Raw genomic sequence first — 18,176 nt, forward strand, 5'->3', positions numbered from 1 at the left:
AATGAAAGCAATCAAAGATGACATAAACAGGAGAGATATTCCATGTTCCTCGGTAGGAAGAATCAATATTGTGAAAATGACCATACTACCAAACACAGTTTACAGATTCAATTCAATTCCTATCAAATTACCAATGGCATTTTTCACAGAACTAGAACAAAAAATTTCACAATTCATATGGAAACAAAAAAGACCCCAAATAGTCAAAGCAGCCTTGAGAATGAAGAATGGAGTTGGATGAATCAACCTTCCTGACTTCAGATTATACTACAAAGCTACAGTCATCAAGATAGTATGGTACTGGTACAAAAACAGAAGTATAGACCAATGGAACAAGATAGAAAGCCCAGAAATAAACCCATGCACCTATGGGTACCTTATTTTTTACAAAGGAGGCAAGAATATACAATGTGGCAAAGACAGCCTCTTCAATAAATGGTGCTGGGAAAACTGGACAGCTACATGTAAAAGAATGAAACTAGATCACTTCTAAACACCATACACAAAGATAAACTCAAAATGGATTAAAGGCCTAAATATAAGACCAGAAACTATAAAACTCTTAGAGGAAAACATAGGCAGAACACTCAATGACATAAATCAAAGCAAGATCCTCTATGACCCACCTCCTAGAGTAATGGAAACAAAAACAAAAGTAAACAAGTGGGACCTGATTAAACTTAAATGTTTTTGCACAACAAAGGAAACTATAAGCAAGGTGAAAAGACAACCCTCTGAATGGGAGAAAATAATAGCAAATGAAACAACTGACAAAGGATTAATTTCCAAAATATACAAGCAGCTCATACAACTCAATGCCAGAAAAACAGACAACCCAATCAAAAAGTGGGAAAAAGACCTAAACAGACATTTCTCCAAAGAAGACATATAGATGGCTAACAAACACATGAAAAGATGCTTAACATCACTCATTATTAGAGAAATGCAAATCAAAATCACAATGAGCTATCACCTCACACCAGTCAGAATGGCTATCATCAAAAAGTCTACAAACAATAAATGCCAGAGAAGGTGTGGAGAAAAGGGAATGTTCTTGCACTATTGATGGGAATGTAATTTGATATAGCCACATGGAAGATGGTATGGAGATTCTTTTAAAAACTAGGAATAAAACCACCATATGACCCAGCAATCCCACTCCTATGCATATACCCTCAGGAAACCAAAATTCAAAAAGACACATGCATCCCATTGTTCATTGCAGCACTATTTACAATAGCTAGAACATAGAACCAACCTAGATATCCATTTACAGATGACTGGCTAAAGAAGTTGTGGTACATATACATAATGGAATATTACAAAGTCATAAAAAGGAATGCATTTGAGTCAGTTCTAATGAGGTGGATGAACATAGAACCTAGTGTACAGAGTGAAGTGAGTCAGATAGAGAAAGATAAATATCATATTCTAACACATATATAGAGAATCAAGAAGAATGGCACTGAAGAACTTATTTACAGGTTAGCACTGAAGAAACAGACATAAAGAAAAGACTTATGGACATGGGGAGAGGGGAAGAGAGAGTGAGATGTATGGGAAGAGCAACATGAAAACTTACATTACCATATTTAAAATAGATAACCATCGGGAATTTGCTGTATGGCTCAGGAAATTCAAACAGGGGCTCTGTATCAACCTAGAGCAGTGGGACGGGGAGGGAGATAGAAGGGAGGTTCAAAAGGGAGGGGATACGTGTATACCTATGGCTGATTCATGTTGAGGTTTGACAGCAAACAACAAAATTCTGTAAAGCAATTTTCCTTCAATAAAAAAAAAAGTTAGAAAAAGAAATTATAAAAGAAAGAGAAAAATGGTGATAGAACTTTCTGAGAGATTTCCAGAGTGAAAAATGTAGATTTGGGAAAAGTGAATTTTCCAGAGGAGAGTCTATTGAGGTAAGAAAGCCAAGGATACTACTCTAAGGACTGTCTACATTTAGGAGAAAGAGAGAGGAATGCAAAGTCAGAGAAAAGGAAAGAAGATCAAAGGCAGGGGACATTTCTATCAGAAGAGGCAGCAGCCATTTCAAATGCCAGAAGATATCATGGGTTGGATAAATAACAGCCATTTCTAACTTTGAAAAGAGCAATTCCAACTAGCAAAACATCCTAAATGTTTAACTACTGAAGATTAAGTTTTGAAGCTATGGTACATAACAAAATATCAATAACCATTAAAATCATATTTTCAGATAATAAGTAAAACTTCTTTTTTGGCCCAGTATGTGATCTATCCTGGAGAACATTCCATATTCACTTGAAATCAATGTGTATTTTGCAGTTTTCGATGACTTAAAGTTTTCATGCTACAGCAATATACAAAAAGAGTATAATAACTATTAATATATATTTCACAACAGTATATATACATACATGATTATATACAGCATAGTATATATAATATATTTGTGTTTGTATATGTATATATGTGTATTTGTCTGTGTATATATAGATAGATCATAGTGTACATGTATCAGATCAGATCAGATCACTCAGTCGTGTCCGACTCTTTGCGACCCCATGAATCGCAGCACTGCCAGGCCTCCCTGTCCAACACCAACTCCCAGAGTTCACTGAGACTCATGTCCATCGAGTCAGTGATGCCATCCAGCCATCTCATCCTCTGTCATCCCCTTCTCCTCCTGCCCCCAATCCCTCCCAGCATCACAGTCTTTTCCAATGAGTCAACTCTTTGCATGAGGTGGCCAAAGTACTGGAGTTTCAGCTTTAGCTATTCCTTCCAAAGAAATCCCAGGGCTGATCTCCTTCAGAATGGACTGGTTGGATCTCCTTGCAGTCCAAGGGTCTCTCAAGAGTCTTCTCCAACACCACAGTTCAAAAGCATCAATTCTTCAGTGCTCAGCCTTCTTCACAGTCCAACTCTCACATCCATACATGACCACAGGAAAAACCATAGCCTTGACTAGATGGACCTTTGTTGACAAAGTAATGTCTCTGCTTTTGAATATGCTATCTAGGTTGGTCATAACTTTCCTTCCAAGGAGTAAGCATCTTTTAATTTCATGGCTGCAGTCACCATCTGCAGTGATTTTGGAGCCCAGAAAAAGAAAGTCTGACACTGTTTCCCCATTTATTTCCCATGAAGTGATGGGACCAGATGCCATGATCTTCGTTTTCTGAATGTTGAGCTTTAAGCCAACTTTTTCACTCTCCACTTTCACTTTCATCAAGAGGCTTTTTAGTTCCTCTTCACTTTCTGCCATAAGGGTGGTGTTATATGCGTATCTGAGGTTATTGATATTTCTCCCGGCAATCTTGATTCCAGCTTGTGTTTCTTATCCTCTTTTAAAAAGAAATCAGGATTAGGGATGAGAGGCTTCAAGAGAGGGAAGCCACCTCCATGAATCCAAGACTATCAGACAGACGCTGGAAACCTTTTTATTTTTTTATATCACAGGTTTCGATTCCTTTCAGCTCATTTAGGCTTAAGAAAACTAACTTTGTCTCCCTTGGCTGATGAGTCCAAAAATTAATGCACTTCTTATGAATTTCCATAAATTACAAATTAGATTAACTTCATTAATTTTTTTAATTTATTTTATTTTTAAACTTTACATAATTGTATTAGTTTTGCCAAATATCAAAATGAATCCACCACAGTTTTACATGTGTTCCCCATCCTGAACCCTCCTCCCTCCTCCCTCCCCATACCATCCCTCTGGGTCGTCCCAGTGATTTTGTGAGGGACACGTTTTGTTTTGGTATTTGAAGATCCTAAAATAAATTGAAAACAGATCTTTTAGCCCCCAAATTGTATAGTCTTTTAAAAGAAGCAGACCTTAGCTATTATTTGTTTGTAATGACATATATGGGCTTCCCAAAAGACACTAGTGGCAAAAAACCTGCCTGCTAATTCAAGAGATGTAAGAGATCAGATCCCCTAAAGGAGGGCGTGGCAACCCAGGAGTCAGACAAGGACACGATTGAAGTGACTTAGCACTCATGCAATGACATATACAATAAGGCCATTGTAGATGAAAAAGCTACAGAATTCTTGAGGGAAAAAAGACATTGGAATTCATATATTTTGGGACCAGACAAGTAATAATCATGTGAATCAGACAGATTGTTAGAAATACAGAGTGTGGACACAGGAAGAGAAAAGGAGAGAGAAGAAAGAATGAGCCAACAGACACCATGGGGAATCCTCTACCTCATTTTTACAATTCATAATATTTGACACTCATATACAAAAGTGATTCCCAGTGTCCAATTTTCTAGCTCCCTGTTCAACCACACCTTGTTGTCAAGTCTTTGTAGGCAGGCATTCTTTCTCTCATTCTGTAACATCTGAAATATCACACCCATATCAGATCAGAGTATTGCACCTATCTGACCATTCAAACCACTGAAAATTTTCAGAAAGATAAAAGCAGATAACATTGATGGTCTTATTTAAATGTGCTTTCACTTTTAAAATGCACTGGAGGTCTTCAAACTATAAAAAATAAAACTACTACATGATCAGGCAATCCCACTACAGGGCACATATGCAAAGGAAATGATATCAGTATCTTAAAGAATTTGTTCACAATAGACAAGACACAGACAACCTGTGTTCATCAACTGATCAATGGAAAAGGACATGTTATATAAATAAACAATGTAGTATAATTCAGCCATAATAAGGAAAGAATCCTGCTGTTAGTGACAACATGGATAAGCCTTGAGGGCATTATGCTAAGCGAAATAAAGAAGACAAATGTTGTATGATCTCACTTCTGTGTGCAACCTAAGAAAGAACACATAGAACCAGAGGTTATATTGGTGTTCAATAGGGACTGGGGATGGGAGCAATAAGGAGATGTTGATCAAAGTATGGAAACTTTCAGTTATAAGATGAAAATGTTCTGGGGAGCTAATATACAGCTTGGTCATTATAGTTAATAACACTATGCTTCATATTGAAATTTGTTAAGAATGTAGATCTTGAGAGTTCTCACCTCCCTCCACACACACACAAAAGACAACTTTGAGAGATGATGAATATGTTAATTCACTTGACATGGTAATCATTCAAAATGGGTAAGTATAACAAACCATCACACTGAACCTGAAATATATACAATTTTTACTTTTCAGTTATACCCTAATAAAGCTGGAAGATAATGCACAACCTTTTGTTGTATCTTCCAAATGATTAATAATTACACACATTTATGAATATCTGTTTTCATTCCAATCCCAAAGAAAGTCAATGCCAAAGAATGTTCAAACTACTGCACAATTGCACTCATCTCACACACTAGTAAAGTAATGCTCAAAATTCTCCAAGCCAGGCTTCAGCATATGTGAAGCGTGAACTTCCAGATGTTCAAGCTGATTTTAGAAAAGTCAGAGGAACCAGAGATCAAATTGCCAACATCCTCTGGATCATTGAAAAAGCAAGAGAGTTCCAGAAAAACATCTATTTCTGCTTTATTGACTATGCCAAAGCCTTTGACTGTGTGGATTACAATAAACTGTGGAAAATTCTGAAAGAGATAGGAATACCAGACCACCTGATCTGCCTCTTGAGAAACCTATATGCAGGTCAGGAAGCAACAGTTGGAACTGGACATGGAACAACAGACTGGTGCCAAATAGGAAAAGGAGTGCATCAAGGCTGTATATTGTCACCCTACTTACTTAATTTGTATGCAAAGTACATCATGAGAAACACTGGGCTGGAAGAAACACAAGCTGGAATCAAGATTGCCGGGAGAAATATCAATAACCTCAGATATGCAGATGACACCACCCTTATGGCAGAAAGTGAAGAGGAACTCAAAAGCCTCTTGATGAAAGTGAAAGTGGACAGTGAAAAAGTTGGCTTAAAGCTCAACATTCAGAAAACTAAGATCATGGCATCTGGTCTCATCACTTCATGGCAAATAGATGGGGAAACAGTGGAAACAGTGTCAGACTTTATTTTTCTGGGCTCCAAAATCACTACAGATGGTGACTGCAGCCATGAAATTAAAAGATGCTTACTCCTTGAAAGGAAAGTTATGACCAACCTAGATAGCATATTCAAAAGCAGAGACATTACTTTGCCAACAAAGGTCCATCTAGTCAAGGCTATGGTTTTTCCAGTGGTCATATATGGATGTGAGAGTTGGACTGTGAAGAAAGCTGAGCGCCAAAGAATTGGTTAATGTGGTGTTGGAGAAGACTCTTGAGAGACCCTTGGACTGCAAGAGATCAGTCCTGGGTGTTCATTGGAAGGAATGATGCTAAAGCTGAAAATCCAATACTTTGGCCACCTGATGTGAAGACTTGACTCTTTGGAAAAGACCCTGATGCTGGGAGGGATTGGGGGCAGGAGGAGAAGGGGATGACAGAGGATGAGAGGGCTGGATACCATCACTGACTCGATGGACATGAGTCTGAGTGAGCTCCGGGAGTTGGTGATGGACAGGGAGACCTGGCGTGCTGCGATTCATGGGGTTGCAAAGAGTCGGACATGACTGAGCAACTGAACTGAACTGAATATTTAGGTAACAGTATTGGCAACAGTACAAATAGTGTAAATCATGGATCTTGGTAACACTGCAATATTAAATAGATTTAAAATAGTAATTATGGTTTAGTGGGAAAAGTATTAAACCAAAAATCAGATACCCATGGTTTAAGCCCTGATTCTTATACTTCCTTTCTATCTGACATTAAGCAAGGTAACTTTACTTCCAAGTTTTTTAATTTGCAAAAAAGCAGCTCAATAACACCAACTTATGACCCGGAATTGATGAAGAATTTTTTCCTTTGCAAACATCTCTCCATATAGGTGAAATTTTTAATTTTCGACAATTTTCCTTTAAAAATAAAATGATAATTGTTTGAAATGATCACTATATACTTTTCTCATTCTGGTTAAATACGCTCATGAATAAGATCTAGTAAATTGAGCCAGACTCATCTCCAATGACAAAACCTGTTCTGACAGTTATAAGCTGAATTAAATGACAAGCACCTGCATGCTTTTCTTATTTATGGGGGTCACAAGGCATTGACATAATTTACTGCCAGTTACAAGTTTATAAGCAATTTGAAGCAAATATGAAAACAAACACAGACTAGGCAGCTCTTCTTGATACCTCAAAAAATATGTAATATCTCAAAGAATATACAATAACCATTTAAACTGGGAATATGAGCTGAGGCTTAAAGCACTTCTGAAGTCAATTCCAAGTTCTTGAGCAAGTTTTTTATTGGAAGCTACCTGAAAAGTCTTTTTATTTACTTAACATATGTTATTTAATTCACAACTTTAAATTAATTGCTTCTTCTTTTGTACTTTTTGTTGTTCCCTCGCTCAGTTCTGTCCGACTCTTTCTGACCCCATGGACTGCAGCACTCCAGGCTTCCCTGTCCTTCACTATTTCCTGGAGTTTGCTCAAACTGATGCCCATTGAGTCAGTGATGCCATCCAACCATCTCATCCTCTGTCATCCCCTTCTCCTTCTGCCTTCAATCTTTCCCAGCATCAGGATCTTTTCCAATGAGTCAGCTCTTCACATCAGGTGGCCAAAGTATTAGAGTTTCAGCTTCAACATCAGTCCTTCCAATGAATATTCAGGGTTGATATCTTTTAGGATTGAGCGGTTTGATCTCCTGGCAGTCCAAGGGACTCTCAAGAGTCTTCTCCAGCATTGCAGTTCGAAGGCATCAATTCTTCAGTGCTCAGCCTTCTTTATGGTCCAGCTCTCACATCCATACATGACTACTGGTAAAACCATAGCTTTGACTATACAGACCTTGTCAGCAAAGTAAAGTAATGTCTCTGCTTTTTAATACACTGTCATTCCCAAGGTCTTGAGCAAGTTTTTGGTCGGAAGCTACCTGAAAAGTCTTTTTATTTGTACTTGAGTCTTTTGTACCTGGTGTGTACCAAATATCTCTAACTTTTTCTTAGCTTTAAGATGCATAATTTTATGTCAGTTTTACTTTATAGTTCATTATTTAGACACAGTACAACAAATTGTTTTTACATTTTAAAGAACTAAGATTCCTTATCACTTAGGAAATTTAAGAATGCAGCAATCAGCTTCCCTGGTGGTTCAGACAGTAAAGAATCTGCCTGCAGTGCAGGAGACCTGGATTCAATTCCTGGGTTGGGAAGATTTCTGGAGAAGGAAAAGGCTACTCATGCCAGTAATCCTGCCTGGATAATTCCATGGACAGAGAAGCCTAGTGGGCTAAAGTCCATGAAATCACAAAGAGCTGGACACGACTGAGTGACTAACACTTTCACTTTCAACACAATATCACTCTACTTGAGGAATTTTCGTATCAATTTGGTTATTTCTTTTGGTTACTACATATTTTGGGTATAATTGGACAAAAGTCATTAATTCCACTTACATTTTGTTTTGCCTTTGTTTTGTAGTGCATTTTTAATACCCTCCTCTTTTATCTAGTAATTATTGCTCAAGGCAGTTGTTAGATTCAACTAGATTGAGTTCTTTTGATATGTCTGGATTTGATGAGCCAAATTGTTATTTAAGAATCAGTAGATGCAAGATATGATCACTTTGATATTGGTGTTAGGATGGGAAAAAAATGACTTTTTATAACCCATCCTCAGTCCCAGCTCTTCTCCCCCGATAGTATTTTGAGTGTTGTGTGACTTTAAAAGAACTAAAATGTTCAAATTCACCCTGTGAGGCTAAAATAACTGATGAAAGGTTCTAAGCCTACAAAATGAAGACACCTCAATAATAACCAAGTTATTCTTACCTGGACTACTTATTATTCAGGCACGATTTGGAGAGGAAGCAATCATGCCGCTGTCCTTCTCTGTGCCACTGAACGGCTTCTTAATCACAAGACATCACCTGAGGAAACGATCACTCCATTGAAGGTTATGTTATGTATAATAGCATTAGCCACTTTTTACAAAATAAGGGACTGGTACATAAATTATGTCCTCTGATTTTCATGAAATTGGTATCTTTCCTCATTTGTTACAGTAACCATTTTTAAGCTGGAAAATTTTGACACACAGAAGACAAACAAGAAAACTAAAAATCAAACATTTCAGCTTAAAAATTAACCTTAAACTGGTTCCTACACTGCATTAAAAAGATGTTTGCCTACTTCCAAACCTATTATTGGAAGGATTGTGAATCGTTTCTTTGTCTGGTACTGCTGCTTCGATCATACATAAATATTTCACAATTCTTCTGTGCCAAAGAAGACTTGAGTTGCTATTATTGAAAAGGATTTCTGTTCTAGTGAGTGACTTTGCTGCTGTCCAATTCATTTTAAATTTACATTTCCTGTCCTCAGATGCCAAAAGGTAACTTTTACATTTGAGCCCCATTGATCTAAAACTGTTCAACAAATAGGCCATTGTAATTTTTTTTCAAAAATTATAGCTACTTGAGGGGCTTCCCCGGTAGCACTAGTGGTAAAGAACCTACCTGCCAATGCAGGAGACATAAAAGATGTGGGTTCGATTCCTGGGTCAGGAAGATCCCCTGGAAGAGGGCATGGCAACCCACTCCAGTAATCTTGCCTGGAGAATCCCATGGACAGAGGAGTCTGGTTGGGCTACAGTCCATAGAGTCACAAAGAGTCGGACACTACTGAAGTGACTTCGCATGCATGCACGCACATAGCTCCTTGAATGCAGGAGAGTTGTTTTTCATCTTGAGCAGTGGTTGTGTTAGCTATTCATACTCTGTGTTCCTGCTTAGTGTTTTCTTTCAGAAGTCTCACATATGTGTTTATGAAAGTTAAAGCAAAGCTTTAGTCTGTGCCCATCTCTACTTCTGACCAGTTCTGTGACCATTAGACAGACAGTCAAATTTTTAAGTCTCACTTTACTTAATCTGGATAATAATAACAACAAGAAAACAAACTAGAGCCTATCCAGCCGGGTAGTTTTACAGATTAAAATGAGATAATGCATATGAAACATTTTCCCAGGGCTGACACATAACAAAAGGCTTGATATATACTATGCTTTTACCATTACCATATTATGAGCAATTTTATTAATTTAAAGTAATATTGCCAGATGCAGAAAGTAACACTGGGTATTTTTCCAAGCACAATTATGCCATCCTTATGTGTTCCCCAAAGACTCAACACCAATCCCATTGTAGCACTTCTCTCTGTTCTGTGGCGCTGCCCAGTCTCTCGTTGGTATGACCACTCATGTTGCCTAGCACTGGACGATGAGTGTCATCAGGGCTGAGACCATTGGTTTACTGTCACCGGGAAACTTCATAATAAGCAATCATTTTGAACTGGTTAAATAAATTAATTAATTCATTTATACTAGATCTTATTAACCCATTCCTCTTAAAGACTATTATTTTCTGATTTTTAATAAAGAGTCTAAGAAATAACCATCCTTAGTTCTGGGGATATTCAAAGGTTTTCTAAATAAGAATGTTTCCTGGACTAATAAACCTGTTTAGGTTCCTTTTTATCCTATTTAGTTCTTGGCAGTAGCACTGTGGTAATCTTCCTTTTTAACTATGTTAATAGCCTATAAAATCTTCAGGGTTTTCCCACTCACTCATCAGGTAGAGCTCAAAAACATAGTCTCATAAAGCCACCTGCTATTTGACTCCAAAGCCATGAAACAGACTCAGTTGCCAGTTGATCCAGTTCAAACTCTCTGACTCCAGCTAAAAACAACAACAACAACAACAAAAACTATCCTCCTGCCAACTTTCCAGATATCATGTTTCCCTGAGTCACAGCACTCAAACGTTAAAGATCTCATACATAGCTTACCTGTATAATTTATCATTTCTCTTTTTTTTAAGTTAAAAATTCCTTAATTTTTTATTCCTGGTACCACTACCACAATTTACAGGGCAATATACCTGATGTAATGAAAAGAAAAAGAAAAAGAAAAAGCTACAACAGATAAAAGACCTCAGGAATGTACATCTAATTGACACGACCTTGCATTAATCAATAGCTGCACTTTTTGCAAACTGTGGCTATGACAGTCCTGAACAAGAAGGGTTTCCTGTTTAAGCTGCAGTAACTTTTCTGACTATGGATCATCGTTCCTCCTGTGGCAGATTTTTACAGTTCCTCTAACGCATTTGGGACAACTGTCTCAAAGTAACCTGCAGCTTTCCTGACAACTCCTCGCTTTCTCTCCTGCTAAGAACTGTAGCCCTTTTCTTCTGAGTTTTTAGAACCTTCTGCTACCATATCCACCACTTCCACCACCAGATCCATAACCACCACCATAGGGACTGCCCGAGCTTCTTCCACCAAAACTACCCCCTTTCATGGGTCCATAATTTGACTGCTGTTGTCCACTATAATTTCCAAAATCATTATAGTTTCCACCACCACCATAGTTACCTCCAAAATTTCCTCCTTCATTGTAACCATCATATCCTCCACCACCGCCACCATATCCACCACCTTGGTTTCCATGTCCTCCTGGTCCACCAGCACCGTAACCTCCTCTACTACTATAACCAGGACCACTGCCATAGTTGCCACCATCCCCTCCAAATCCATTATATCCACCATTGCCTCCTCCATAGCTCCCTCTGCTGCCACCACCTCCACCACCACAGCCGCCTCTTCCACCAAAGTTTCCACCACGGCCAAAGTTACCCCCACCACCTCCAGAGTTTCCTCCATGACCCATAAAGTTGCCAGATCCACCTCCACGACCTCTTTGTGATCCAGCAGATTGCATCTCTTGTTTAGAAAGGGCCTTTTTCACTTCACAATTATGCCCATTAATAGTGTGGTATTTCTGAACAACAATTTTATCAACTGTATCATGATCATCAAAAGTTACAAAAGCAAATCCTATCTTTTTCCCACTCTGCCTGTCTTCCATAACTTCTATGGTTTCAATCTTGCCATACTTTTCAAAGTAGTCTCTCAAATTATATTCTTCTGTATCTTCTTTAATACCACCAACAAAAATTTTCTTCACTGTTAGATGGGCACCAGGCTTTACAGAATCCTCTCTAGAAACAGCTCTCTTTGGTTCCACTACACGCCCATCAACCTTGAGCACACATGGCTGCATCCACTTCTTCAACACAAGAATAAGTCACAAAACCAAAGCCCCTGGAACATTTTGTTTGGGGGTCTCTCATCACCACACAATCTGTAAGTGTGCCCCATTTCTCAAAATGTTCTCTTAAGCTATCATCTGTAGTTTCAAAGCTCAGACCACCAATAAACAGCTTTCTCAACTGCTCTGGTTCCTTGGGATCATGACCCTCCTCCCCCCGGCGGCGGCGGCGGCGGCGGCGGGCGGCGGCGGCGGCGGCGGCGGCGGCGGCGGCGGTCAGGCTGGGGTGACGGGGCCGGAGTCGGGCTGGGGGTGACCGGGCAGCGGTTTACCTCCATTTTGAGACCGGACTCGCCTCTTCCAACTCGAGTTCAATATGGGACCCTATCATTTCTTTTTGACTATTAAAAACTAATCTACTCTCTCCTAAAATACTCTTATACAATCAAACAATTCTGCCTCTCACTGTTTTTTAGATGTTATTCTGCATTATCTTATTTTCTCATATGTGTACTAAATTGATTGACCTCTTTTTTTTTTCATACTAATGTGAGGGCACCTGGAGAGCAGGTCTATATAAAATAATAGACTTCTTAGTGAAAGGTGAAAGTAAATAAACTGTTACAAATAACTGGTGTTATAGAAACCAGGATGGATTTCAAATGACTGTTCTAATCTTACTTGATTGCATATTGTACACATCAATGACAAGGATAGATAAGGGGCTTATTTTTTTTTTAAGTCTGAATGTGACCACATTTAATCTACATGTTTCTTATCTCAAAATCAGTTCAAAACCAGCAATCAGAATAAAACAAAGTTTCCTTGGTGTGGTGTGTTTCATGTCATAGTAGATTTACTGTAACTGTGGTTATAATGCATTCTGATATGATAAATTGAAGCTCAAGAATGAATTCCTAAAGTTCTGAATACTACTAATATTCTAATGAAAACTTATTCATATTTCAAATACTCGTTGAGCACTTACTATAAATTAGACACTATGATAAGTACCAAGGATAAAAAGATGAACAAAATACGGCATTAAGAAATTATATTCGTGGTGCTTAGAAAATAATACATAAACATATAGGTATTATGACTAATTTGATTCAAAATTTACACACAAACATGAGTGCACCTATTAGATATACTATATTTCCAAAGTCATCAGATACTTGTCTGAAAATTGGTGTGTAAAGTGAAATTGATTTTGAATTGTTACATTTTACTGATTTTTTTTCTCCTTCTTAACATTCCCATTATTATTGAGGTCAAGAAATATTTAATCTCTGAAGCTTACGATACTGGATTTCTCCTTGATGTTTCTTGCCATTAGACTGTTGGTTATAAACGATACCTGAATCTGATTGATTCTCCAGCCTATTGTCCACTTTCCCTTCAGCTGCCATGACCCCATCTCTGATTTGACGTGGTCCCCCTCTGGCATCCCAACCCTGACTCTCCCCACCGCCTGAGTAAAACAGGGCTCTTCCATCCTCACATTTCTTGTTCCCAAAACAAGTGCTCAGACTCTTCTCATGTAAGGAAATGTCCTGCAAATCACTACTGAAAAGCAGTTAGGGATTACCAGAAACAACCTAACTGGGGGAATTTCAAAGCCTGCTACAAAACTACCAGAGCCAACTGTCCCAGGTATCCCCACCCGCAATGATTTCTCTCACTTTAGAATTCATAGCTCATTTTGCTTAAAACATTTCTTTGGCATTTATATTACCTTACAGAATTTATGATACTGTTTTTTTGCTATTTTAATTCACAATTGCACAGCAAAATGTTTGTCAGCTTTTATAGGTAAAGTTCTCTATTAGGTAGATATTCTGAGGCTAAGAAACGAGTGAAACATAATCTCTGCCCTTAAATAGTTAAAACTATGTCTTATAGCAGCTAGGACAACATCGTGTTCATAGAAGTTCAATAAATTTTGAATCAAAAAGACACCAACTACGGGAAACTCAATACTATTCTGCCATACATAACTAGAATAAGGACCAAAATAAAATATCCATTAATGGATTTATAAAGAAGAGTTTTAAATTCATTGATGAAGAACTATAAATTCATGGCAACATGTTGAAGGGTTAAGAGCATAGTGAGAAAGTGAATAAGACAGACTTCAGCCAAATGGGAGTAATAGAAAAGAAATGAGATAATGTAAATAAAGCAATCGGAGAAGGCAAAGGCACCCCACTCCAGTACTCTTGCCTGGAAAATCCCATGGATGGAGGAGCCTGGTGGGCTGCAGTCCATGGGGTCGCTAAGAGTCAGACATGACTGAGGGACTTCACTTTCACTTTTCACTTTCATGCATTGGAGAAGGGAATGGCAACCCACTCCAGTGTTCTTGCCTGGAGAATCCCAGGGACGGGGGAGCCTAGTGGGCTGCCGTCTATGGGGTCACACGGAGTCAGACACGACTGAAGCAACTTAGCAGCAGCAGCAACAGCAAATAAAGCAATACACCCAGTGTCTAGAATATATTAAGTATTTTAAAAACAAGTTGCATTGATTATTCATTTACTAAGGGAAATAGATCAGGAAACAGTGGAAACAGTGGCTGACTATTTTTCTGGGCTCCAAAATCACTGCAGATGGTGATTCCAGCCATGAAATTAAAAGACACTTACTCCTTGGAAACACAGTTATGACCAACCAAGACAGTATATTAAAAAGCAGAGACATCACTTTGTTAACAAAGGTCCATCTATTCAAGGCTATGGTTTTTCCAGTAGTCATGTATGGATGTGAGAGTTGGACTATAAAGAAAGCTGAGCACAGAAGAATTGATGCTTTTGAACTGTGGTGTTGGAGAAGACTCTTGAGAGTCCCTTGGACTGCAAGGAGATCCAACCAGTCCATTCTGAAGGAGATCAGCCCTGGGTGTTCACTGGAAGGACTGATGTTGAAGCTGAAACTCCAGTACGTTGGCCACCTCATGCAAAGAGTTGATTCATTTGAGAAGACCCTGATGCTGGGAGGGATTGGGGGCAGGAGGAGAAGGGGATGACAGAGGATGAGATGGCTGGATGGCATCACTGACTCCATGGACATGAGTTTGAGTGAACTCCAGGAGTTGGTAATAGACAGGGAGGCCTGGCAGTGCTGCGATTCATGGGGTCGCAAAGAGTCAGACACGACTGAGTGACTGAACTGAACTGAAGGTCCTACTGTGTGTTTTATAACACAAAAGCAAGTAATATTTAGTTATTCTCTATCAATCAACCTTACTATTCATATTATCAGGAATAAACTAGAATAGTCTTCCTTAGTACATTTCCTACATATATAACTGCCTGTACAAGCTACCAGGACACAAACCTAAACTGAAGCCAATGATGTAGGTCATTTAAATTCAGAGCTTTCAATCAATAAACTTTTACCTCACATTTAATTTGTGCCAGTCAATTGCCATGCACTGGAAATAGTAGAGATCAGATGCTACCATCTATTAGACTTCTTCATGTACTCAGACATTGGTCAATTTCCAGAAGAAAAACCACAGTGAAGAGTCTTGCCTTCATGGGTAGCTGAATTGTTCTGACTATGCAATTAACATTCTGAATATTTATGGTTTCTTGCCTTTGGACCTTCCAAACAGTTTTGGTTGCATTTCATTTTCCTTATATTATTAGATCCAATCATCCACCTACCTTTCCACCCACCACTAGGGAGACTATTTCAAACTCATTCAGCCAACATTGCCCCAAACCTCTTCTTTGCTTTTTCCACCCTGAATATCTGAATCTCCAGCTCAGTGAGACAGACTGAAACACCGTGGAAGTGACTGGGAATGATTTGGAGCTGACTAACATGTGATATCTATAGGACCTCTCCCCAGACTCAAAGTCTGTGGCTAAGCCAATAGGTGACTTGAGTGGGAATGAAAGGGTTAACAGAAATGAGACCACCATCAATCACTGTTTCCATTGCCTCATGCCTCATGGAATGTTTTATGGGCTACACAAATCCTATCAACACCTGGGGATGGGCTGACTTCCAAAGGAGTGGGTTTTCCCTTTACACCTGAATCCCTCAGTGTGACACTATATAGTAATAAGTTTGCATTATATATTCCTTTAGTAGAATGTGGCTTTAATGGTGTAATTTCAAATTAGGAATAATAAGATAATCATATTCATTTTTTAACCTTTTTAAAATCAGATCATTTTCAGAACAGTCAAGCTATAATAAGTGCTTGTCCCTTCTCTCTTGGTCTTTAACTCCAGCTAAAAATCCTCCCTGAATGTCAGTTAAAAATGCAAATACTAGTTGGAATCTGACCTTATGAAACTGTAGTAAGTGACTCACTTGAAAAAAATCTAATAGAGTTTGTTTTTGCCAAAAAGAAAAAAATTATTGAACACTAATTCTGAATTCTCTCAGGAGAAATGATGAAAGAAATTGAGAATATCCAAAAGCAACTTGAAGAGTTTTCCAAGAATTAAAGGCTGGAGAGGTCTTTGATTTCTCCTATCCTCCTGGTGTTCCATCTTCTGAAAATAGATTCATGTATCAAGAAAGATGAGAAAAGGAAAGCTGCAATGAAAGCCCAATTGAATCCAACAAGGTTAACTATTGTGTTAATATTACCACTTTTAGCCTATATTTCCTAATGATAATAGTTGACCCTGGCCATGCAAAAGTACATAGCAGGGAAATAGTCACCTGTGTATTATAAGAAACAAAAACAAGAAAATGTCCGACAGTACATCATCTTTAAATCCTCTGAAAAGTTCTTCTATCAGTTTATAGACCAACTTGACTGTTAAGAAAATTGGCTAAGGAGAATAGGCTGCCCTTCTGCATTTGAGAGGGCAAACATCCCCCAGAATCTAGAGGAGAGAAATCAAAGTATAGATTATTAGTACAGACTATTGAAAATCCTGCTATTCCTATGATTGAGAAAACAATATAACATATTTAAGGGAAATCAGAACCAGAAGCTTAGAGACTGCATAGATGTGTGTATACCAACAAGGTTTAAAATCATTTGAGCCAATCAGTGCCTTAAGAACTATTTTATGATAGCGCAATGCCCCCTGTCCAGAGCTGGCAAGCAGTATAGAAATCATGTAGCCAAACTCTGTTTTATGGTTGAAGATATAAAGCAAAATCCCACTAATACTGGAGCACAAGGTGGATTTTTAAAATTCTACCACCAAAACAACTACTAGAACATATAACCTCTAAGAGATGAAACTGTAATTCGTATGTACTAAATTATGTTCAATTAGGAGCATTTATTTTGAATGAGAGTGACATGAAAAGATGACTCTGAAGTAAATACCCACTAAAAATCCCAGCTATTCTTTTAAATTTCTACAAGAACACTAATTTCTCTCTGTGATCAATGTCTCCAAACAAAAGCATAGAAGCCTGACAGTGACTTATATCATTAAGGGAAGGAGGGATGGAGTACACAGAAGTGTGTTTTCCCTTAAGTTGTATAAAAAGGATCATCTGTAGGCAACAAACCAAGTCCCTCTGTGGTCATGGGAGAGTAGGTCACCCAAAGAAGAGAGATTATTTGAATGCTACTCTCCAAAAATAGGGCTTCCCAGGTGGTGCTGTGGTAAAGAATCCTTCTGCCAATGTAGGAGACGTGGGTTCAATCATTGGGTAGGGAAGACCCTCTGGAGAAGTAAATGGGAACCCATTCCAGTATTCTTGTCTGGAGAATCTCATCCCATGGACAGAGAAGTCTGGCGGGCTACAGCCCATGGGGTTGCAAAGAGCTGGACATGACTGAGCAACTGAGCACACAGGCACACTTCAAAAATAATATGAGCAAAAATTTACCTGTCCCTTTATTTACAAGATCTGGGAATAGAACAGAGACTGACATATAGTAGATACTCAAAACACGTGTTTAATAAATTAATAACCTCAGAAACTTCCTGAATTCCTAAATATCAAGAATTAGTATAGCAAATTCTGGCACATCCCTGTAATTGAATTTGAGCAGATATAAAATGCAAGTTTTAGAGGTTTATTTATTGACATAGGAAGATCCTCATGATGGAGGTTTCTCTCTAGGATGTAGACTGAATAAATAAAAGGATTATAAAATCACAGGAAGTATGATTCCATTTATTTATGTATATGAGATAAATAAA

The 18,176-nt window shown here is 38.3% G+C and overlaps 1 protein-coding gene and 1 pseudogene across 1 annotated transcript in view; both read right to left on the reverse strand.

The window, feature by feature from the left end:
- Positions 1-18,176, reverse strand: part of NXPH1 (neurexophilin 1) — a 366,446-nt gene that overhangs the window by 98,768 nt on the left and 249,502 nt on the right. The gene's annotated exons all lie outside the window — the stretch shown is intronic.
- Positions 10,841-12,424, reverse strand: LOC138987552 (heterogeneous nuclear ribonucleoprotein A3-like; annotated as a pseudogene).

The sequence above is a fragment of the Bos mutus genome, chromosome 4 (assembly GCF_027580195.1).
Source record: "Bos mutus isolate GX-2022 chromosome 4, NWIPB_WYAK_1.1, whole genome shotgun sequence".
Lineage (NCBI taxonomy): Eukaryota > Metazoa > Chordata > Mammalia > Artiodactyla > Bovidae > Bos > Bos mutus.